Genomic DNA, 6656 nt, shown 5'->3' on the forward strand with positions numbered 1-6656 from the left:
CGTGCGTCAACATCCTGAGCTATTAGTACAGGTGAATGGTCAGTCAGCGTGTGTCGACATTTTTAGCTCACCTGTCACAAAGTGACAAGGTGAGCTTTTGTGATCGTGCGGTGTCCGTCGTGCGTCCGTAAACTTTTGCTTGTGACCACTCTAGAGGTCACATTTCTCATGGGATCTTTATGAAAGTTGGTCAGAATGTTCATCTTGATGATATCTAGGTCAAGTTCGAAACTGGGTCACGTGCCGTCAAAAACTAGGTCAGTAGGTCTAAAAATAGAAAAACCTTGTGACCTCTCTAGAGGCCATATATTTCATAAGATCTTCATGAAAATTGGTCAGAATGTTCACCTTGATGATTTCTAGGTCAAGTTCGAAACTGGGTCACGTGGATTCAAAAACTAGGTCAGTAGGTCTAAAAATAGAAAAACCTTGTGACCTCTCTAGAGACCATATTTTTCATGAGATCTTCATGAATATTGGTCAGAATGTTTACCTTGATGATATCTAGGTCAAGTTCGAAACTGGGTCACGTAGGGTCAAAAACTAGGTCATTAGGTCTAAAAATAGAAAAACCTTGTGACCTCTCTAGAGGCCATATTTCTCAATGGATCTTCATGAAAATTGGTCAGAATGTTCACCTTGATGATATCTAGGTCAAGTTCGAAACTGGGTCATGTGGGGTTAAAAACTAGGTCAGTAGATCTAAAAATAGAAAAACCTTGTGACCTCTCTAGAGGCCATATTTTTCATGAGATCTTCATGAATATTGGTCAGAATGTTCACCTTGATGATATCTAGGTCAAGTTCGAAACTGGGTCATGTGGGGTCAAAAACTAGGTCAGTAGATCTAAAAATAGAAAAACCTTGTGACCTCTCTAGAGGCCATATTTCTCAATGGATCTTCATGAAAATTGGTCAGAATGTTCACCTTGATGATATCTAGGTCAATTCGAAAATGGGTCATGTGCGGTCAAAAACTAGGTCAGTAGGTCTAAAAATAGAAAACCTTGTGACCTCTCTAGAGGCCATATTTTTCAATGGATCTTCATGAAAATTGGTCAGAGTGTTTACTTGATGATATCTAGGTCAAGTTCGAAACTGGGTCAGTGGGGTAAAAACTAGGTCAGTAGATCTAAAAATAGAAAAACCTTGTGACCTCTCTAGAGGCCATATTTTTCATGAGACCTTCATGAATATTGGTCAGAATGTTCACCTTGATGATATCTAAGTCAAGTTCGAAATGGGTCATGTGGGTCAAAAACTAGGTCAGTAGGTCTAAAATAGAAAAACCTTGTGACCTCTCTAGAGGCCATATTTCTCAACGGATCTTCATGAAAATTGGTGAGAATGTTCAGTTTGATGATATCTAGGTCAGTCGTACTGGTCATGTGCGTCAAAAACTAGGTCATAGGTTAAAAATAGAAAAACTTGTGACTCTCTAGAGCCATATTTTCATGAGATCTCATGAATTGGTGAGAATGTTCACCTTGAGATATCATGCAATTAAAGTGGTCACGTGCTTCAAAAAACTAGGTCATTAGGTCAAACTATAGAAAAACCTTGTGACCTCTCTAGAGGCCATTTTCATGGATCTTCATGAAATTGTCAAATTTTTATCTTGATGATATCTAGGTCACTTGTGCTCCAAAACTAGTCAACTATGTCAATATAGAAATACGACGTCTACTCATTCAACACTGTCAGTGGGGATACGTGAGCGATCAGACCATTATGGCTCTTGTTGAAAAAATGATGAGTTTATTGGTCATCACTTGAGCGTTGTCGCGTCGGCGTCGAGTCGGCGTTGCCTGGTTAAGTTTTATGTTTAGGTCAGCTTTTCTCCTAAACTATCAAAGCTATTGCTTTGAAACTTGGAATACTTGTTCACCATCATAAGCTGACCCTGTATAGCAAGAAACAGAACTCCATCTCGCTTTTTGCAAGATTTATGGCCCCTTTTGTACTTAGAAAATACCAGATTTCTTGGTTAAGTTTTATGTTTATGTCAACTTTTCTCCTAAACTATCAAAGCTATTGCTTTGAAACTTGGAATACTTGTTCACCATCATAAGCAGACCCTGTACATCAAGAAACATAACTCCATCTTGCTTTTTGCAAGATTTATGGCCCCTTTTGTACTTAGAAAATATCAGATTTCTTGGTTAAGTTTTATGTTTAGGTCAACTTTTCTCCTAAACTATCAAAGCTATTGCTTTGAGACTTGGAATACTTGTTCACCATCATAAGCAGACCCTGTACATCAAGAAACATAACTCCGTCTTGCTTTTTGCAAGATTTATTGCCCCTTTTGGACTTAGAAACTTTTTTTTTTATGGTTAAGTTTTATGTTTAGGTCAGCTTTTATCCTAAACTATCAAAGCTATTGCTTCAAAACTTGCAACACTTGTTCACCATCATAAGTTGACCCTGTACAGCAAGAAACATAACTCCATCCTGCATTTTGCAAGATTTATGGCCCCTTTTGGACTTAGAAAATATCAGATTTCTTGGTTAAGTTTTATGTTTAGGTCAACTTTTCTCCTAAACTATCAAAGCTATTGCTTTGAAACTTGGAATACTTGTTCACCATCATAAGCAGACCCTGTACATCAAGAAACATAACTCCATCTTGCTTTTTGCAAGATTTATTGCCCCTTTTGGACTTAGAAACTTTTTTTTTTATGGTTAAGTTTTATGTTTAGGTCAGCTTTTATCCTAAACTATCAAAGCTATTGCTTTAAAACTTGCAACACTTGTTCACCATCATAAGCTGACCCTGTACAGCAAGCAACATAACTCCATCCGGCTTTTTGCAATAATTATTGCCCCTTTTGGACTTAGAAAATCATTTTCTTGGTTGAGTATTATGTTTAAGTCAACTTTCCTCATAAACTATCAAAGCTATTGCTTTAAAACTTGCAACAGTTTTTCACCATCATAAGTGGACACTGAACATTAAGAAACATAACTCTATCCTGCTTTTTGCAAGAATGATGGCCCTTTTTAGACTTAGAAAATCATGGGTAGGACAATATTTCTATTACACAAAAAAAATCAGATGAGCGTCAGCACCCGCAAGGCGGTGCTCTTGTTGATTCAACATCTCTGAATCTACTGGTCAAAATTACACCAAACTTTGTCAGTAGCATCCTGGCATGGACTATCAAATGGTTCACCTTGGACCCTAAAAGGGGTCCGCCAGAGCTAAAAATAGAAAAACCTTTAAAAAACGAACTGCTAAATGAATCATCAAACTTGATCTGTAGCATCATAATAAGGTCCTCTCCAAAATTAATTTAAATTATGGCACTTGGCCACTTGCAGGGGCTGCTAGAGCCAAAATTAGAAATACCTTTAATAGAGTTTTTGTGAATTGCTTGAAGGATTTTCAGCAAACTTATCAGTTGCATCATTATATGGTTCTCTAAGTTTGTTCAACTGGGGGGACTAAAAGAGGCCTACTAGAGACAAAATTTTCAAACAGCAGCTTCCGCTAAAAGGCTCTTCAAAGTTGGTCTGTAGCATCATTGATATAAGACCCTCTACCAGTTTTATTACCCCCCCCCCCTCCCCTTCAAAGAAGGAGGGGTATATTGTTTTGTAAATGTTGGTCCGTCGGTGGTTATGTAGACCAATCCGTTTCCAGATGATAACTCGAGAACGCTTGGGCCTAGATCATGAAAGTTGATAGGTAGGTTGGTCATCACCAGCAGATGTAGATGTGGTACCTAAATAATTTAAATTCATCTTTACATATTTTTAGCTCACCTGTCACAAAGTGACAAGGTGAGCTTTTGTGATCGCGCGGTGTCCGTCGTGCGTGCGTGCGTGCGTCAGTCCGTAAACTTTTGCTTGTGACCACTCTAGAGGTCACATTTTTCATGGGATCTTTATGAAAGTTGGTCAGAATGTTCAACTTGATGATATCTAGGTCAAGTTCGAAACTAGGTCACGTGCCGTCAAAAACTAGGTCAGTAGGTCTAAAAATAGAAAAACCTTGTGACCTCTCTAGAGGCCATATATTTCACAAGATCTTCATGAAAATTGGTCGGGGCCTCCGTGGCCGAGTGGTTAGAGTCGTTGACTTCAAACCATTTGCCCCTCATCGATGTGGGTTCGAAACCTCATTTGGGGCGTAGAATTCTTCACGTGAGGAAGCCATCCAGCTGGCTTACGGAAGGTCGGTGGTTCTACCCAGGTGCCCGCTCGTGATGAAATAGTGCACGGAGGGGCACCTGGGGTCTTCCTCCACCATTAAAGCTGGAAAGTCGCCATATGACCTAAAATTGTGTCGGTGCGACGTTAAACCCAACAAAATAAAATAAATAAAAATGAAAATTGGTCAGAACGTTCACCTTGATGATATCTAGGTCAAGTTCGAAAGTGGGTCACGTGCCATCAAAAACTAGGTCAGTAGGTCAAATAATAGAAAAACCTTGTGACCTCTCTAAAGGCCATATTTTTCATGGGATCTGTATGAAAGTTGGTCTGAATGTTCATCTTGATGATATCTAGGTCAAGTTCGAAACTGGGTCACGTGCGGTCAAAAACTAGGTCAGTAGGTCTAAAAATAGAAAAACCTTGTGACCTCTCTAGAGGCCATATATTTCATGAGATCTTCATGAAAGTTGGTCAGAATGTTCACCTTGATGATATCTAGGTCAAGTTTGAAAGTGGGTCACGTGCCGTCAAAAACTAGGTCAGTAGGTCAAATAATAGAAAAACCTTGTGACCTCTCTAGAGGCCATATTTTTCATGGGATCTTTATGAAAGTTGGTCTGAATGTTCATCTTGATGATATCTAGGTCAAGTTCGAAAGTGGGTCACGTGCCGTCAAAAACTAGGGCAGTAGGTCAAATAATAGAAAAACCTTGTGACCTCTCTAAAGGCCATATTTTTCATGGGATCTGTATGAAAGTTGGTCAGAATGTTCATCTTGATGATATCTAGGTTAAGTTCGAAACTGGGTCACGTGCGGTCAAAAACTAGGTCAGTAGGTCTAAAAATAGAAAAACCTTGTGACCTCTCTAGAGGCCATATATATCATGAGATCTTCATGAAAATTGGTCAGAATGTTCACCTTGATGATATCTAGGTCAAGTTTGAAAGTGGGTCACGTGCCATCAAAAACTAGGTTAGTAGGTCAAATAATAGAAAAACCTTGTGACCTCTCTTAAGGCCATATTTTTCATGGGATCTGTATGAAAGTTGGTCTGAATGTTCATCTTGATGACATCTAGGTCAAGTTCGAAAGTGGGTCACGTGCCGTCAAAAACTAGGTCAGTAGGTCAAATAATAGAAAAACCTTGTGACCTCTCTAAAGGCCATATTTTTCATGGGATCTATATGAAAGTTGGTCTGAATGTTCATCTTGATGATATCTAGGTCAAGTTCGAAACAGGGTCATGTGCGGTCAAAAACTAGGTCAGTAGGTCTAAAAATAGAAAAACCTTGTGACCTCTCTAGAGGCCATACTTGTGAATGGATCTCCATAAAAATTGGTCAGAATGTTCATCTTGATGATATCTAAGTCAAGTTCGAAAGTGGGTCACGTGCCATCAAAAAGTAGGTCAGTAGGTCAAATAATGAAAAAACGTGACCTCTCTAAAGGCCATATTTTTCATGGGATCTGTATGAAAGTTGGTCTGAATGTTTATCTTGATGATATATAGGTCAAGTTTGAAACTGGGTCAACTGCGATTAAAAACTAGGTCAGTAGGTCTTGAAATAGAAAAACCTTGTGACCTCTCTAGAGGCCATACCCTTGAATGGATCTTCATGAAAATTGGTCAGAATGTTCACCTTGATGATATCTAGGTCACGGTTGAAACTGGGTCACGTGCCATAAAAAACTAGGGCAGTAGGTCAAATAATAAAAAAAACCTTGTGACCTCTCTAGAGGCCATACCTTTCATGGGATCTGTATGAAAGTTGGTCTGAATGGTCATCTTGATGATATCTAGGTCAGGTTTGAAACTGGGTCAACTGCGGTCAAAAGTAGGTCAGTAGGTCTAAAATTAGAAAAATCTTTTGACCTCTCTAGAGGCCATATTTTTCAATGGATCTTCATGAAAATTGATCTGAATGTTCACCTTGATGATATCTAGGTCAGTTTCGAAACTGGGTCACGTGCGGTCAAATACTAGGCCAGTAGGTATAAAAATAGAAAAACCTTGTGACCTCTCTAGAGGCCATATTTTTCATGAGATCTTCATGAAAATTAGTGATAATGTTCACCTTGATATCTAGGTAAAGTTCAAAACAGGGTCACGTACCTTTGAAAACTAGGTCAATATGTCAAATAGTAGAAAAACCTTGTGACCTCTCTAGAGACCATATTTTTCAATGGATCTTCCTGAAAATTGGTCAGAATTTTTATCTTGATAATATCTAGGTCAGGTTCAAAACTGGGTCACGAGCTCAAAAACTAGGTCACTATGTCAAATAATAGAAAAAACTACGTCATACTCAAAACTGGGTCATGTGGGAAGAGGTGAGCGATTCAGGACCATCATGGTCCTCTTGTTTTCAGAGTGAAATGATAGCTAAGTGCACCATTTTTCTAAATATATTTATGGTTTTCCTCTTCTCCATGTAAAGATAGAATTATTTGATATTTAAAAAACGACTTTTTCAAAATATCTGAAGCAAAATGG

This window comes from Mercenaria mercenaria, chromosome 10 (assembly GCF_021730395.1).
Source record: "Mercenaria mercenaria strain notata chromosome 10, MADL_Memer_1, whole genome shotgun sequence".
Lineage (NCBI taxonomy): Eukaryota > Metazoa > Mollusca > Bivalvia > Venerida > Veneridae > Mercenaria > Mercenaria mercenaria.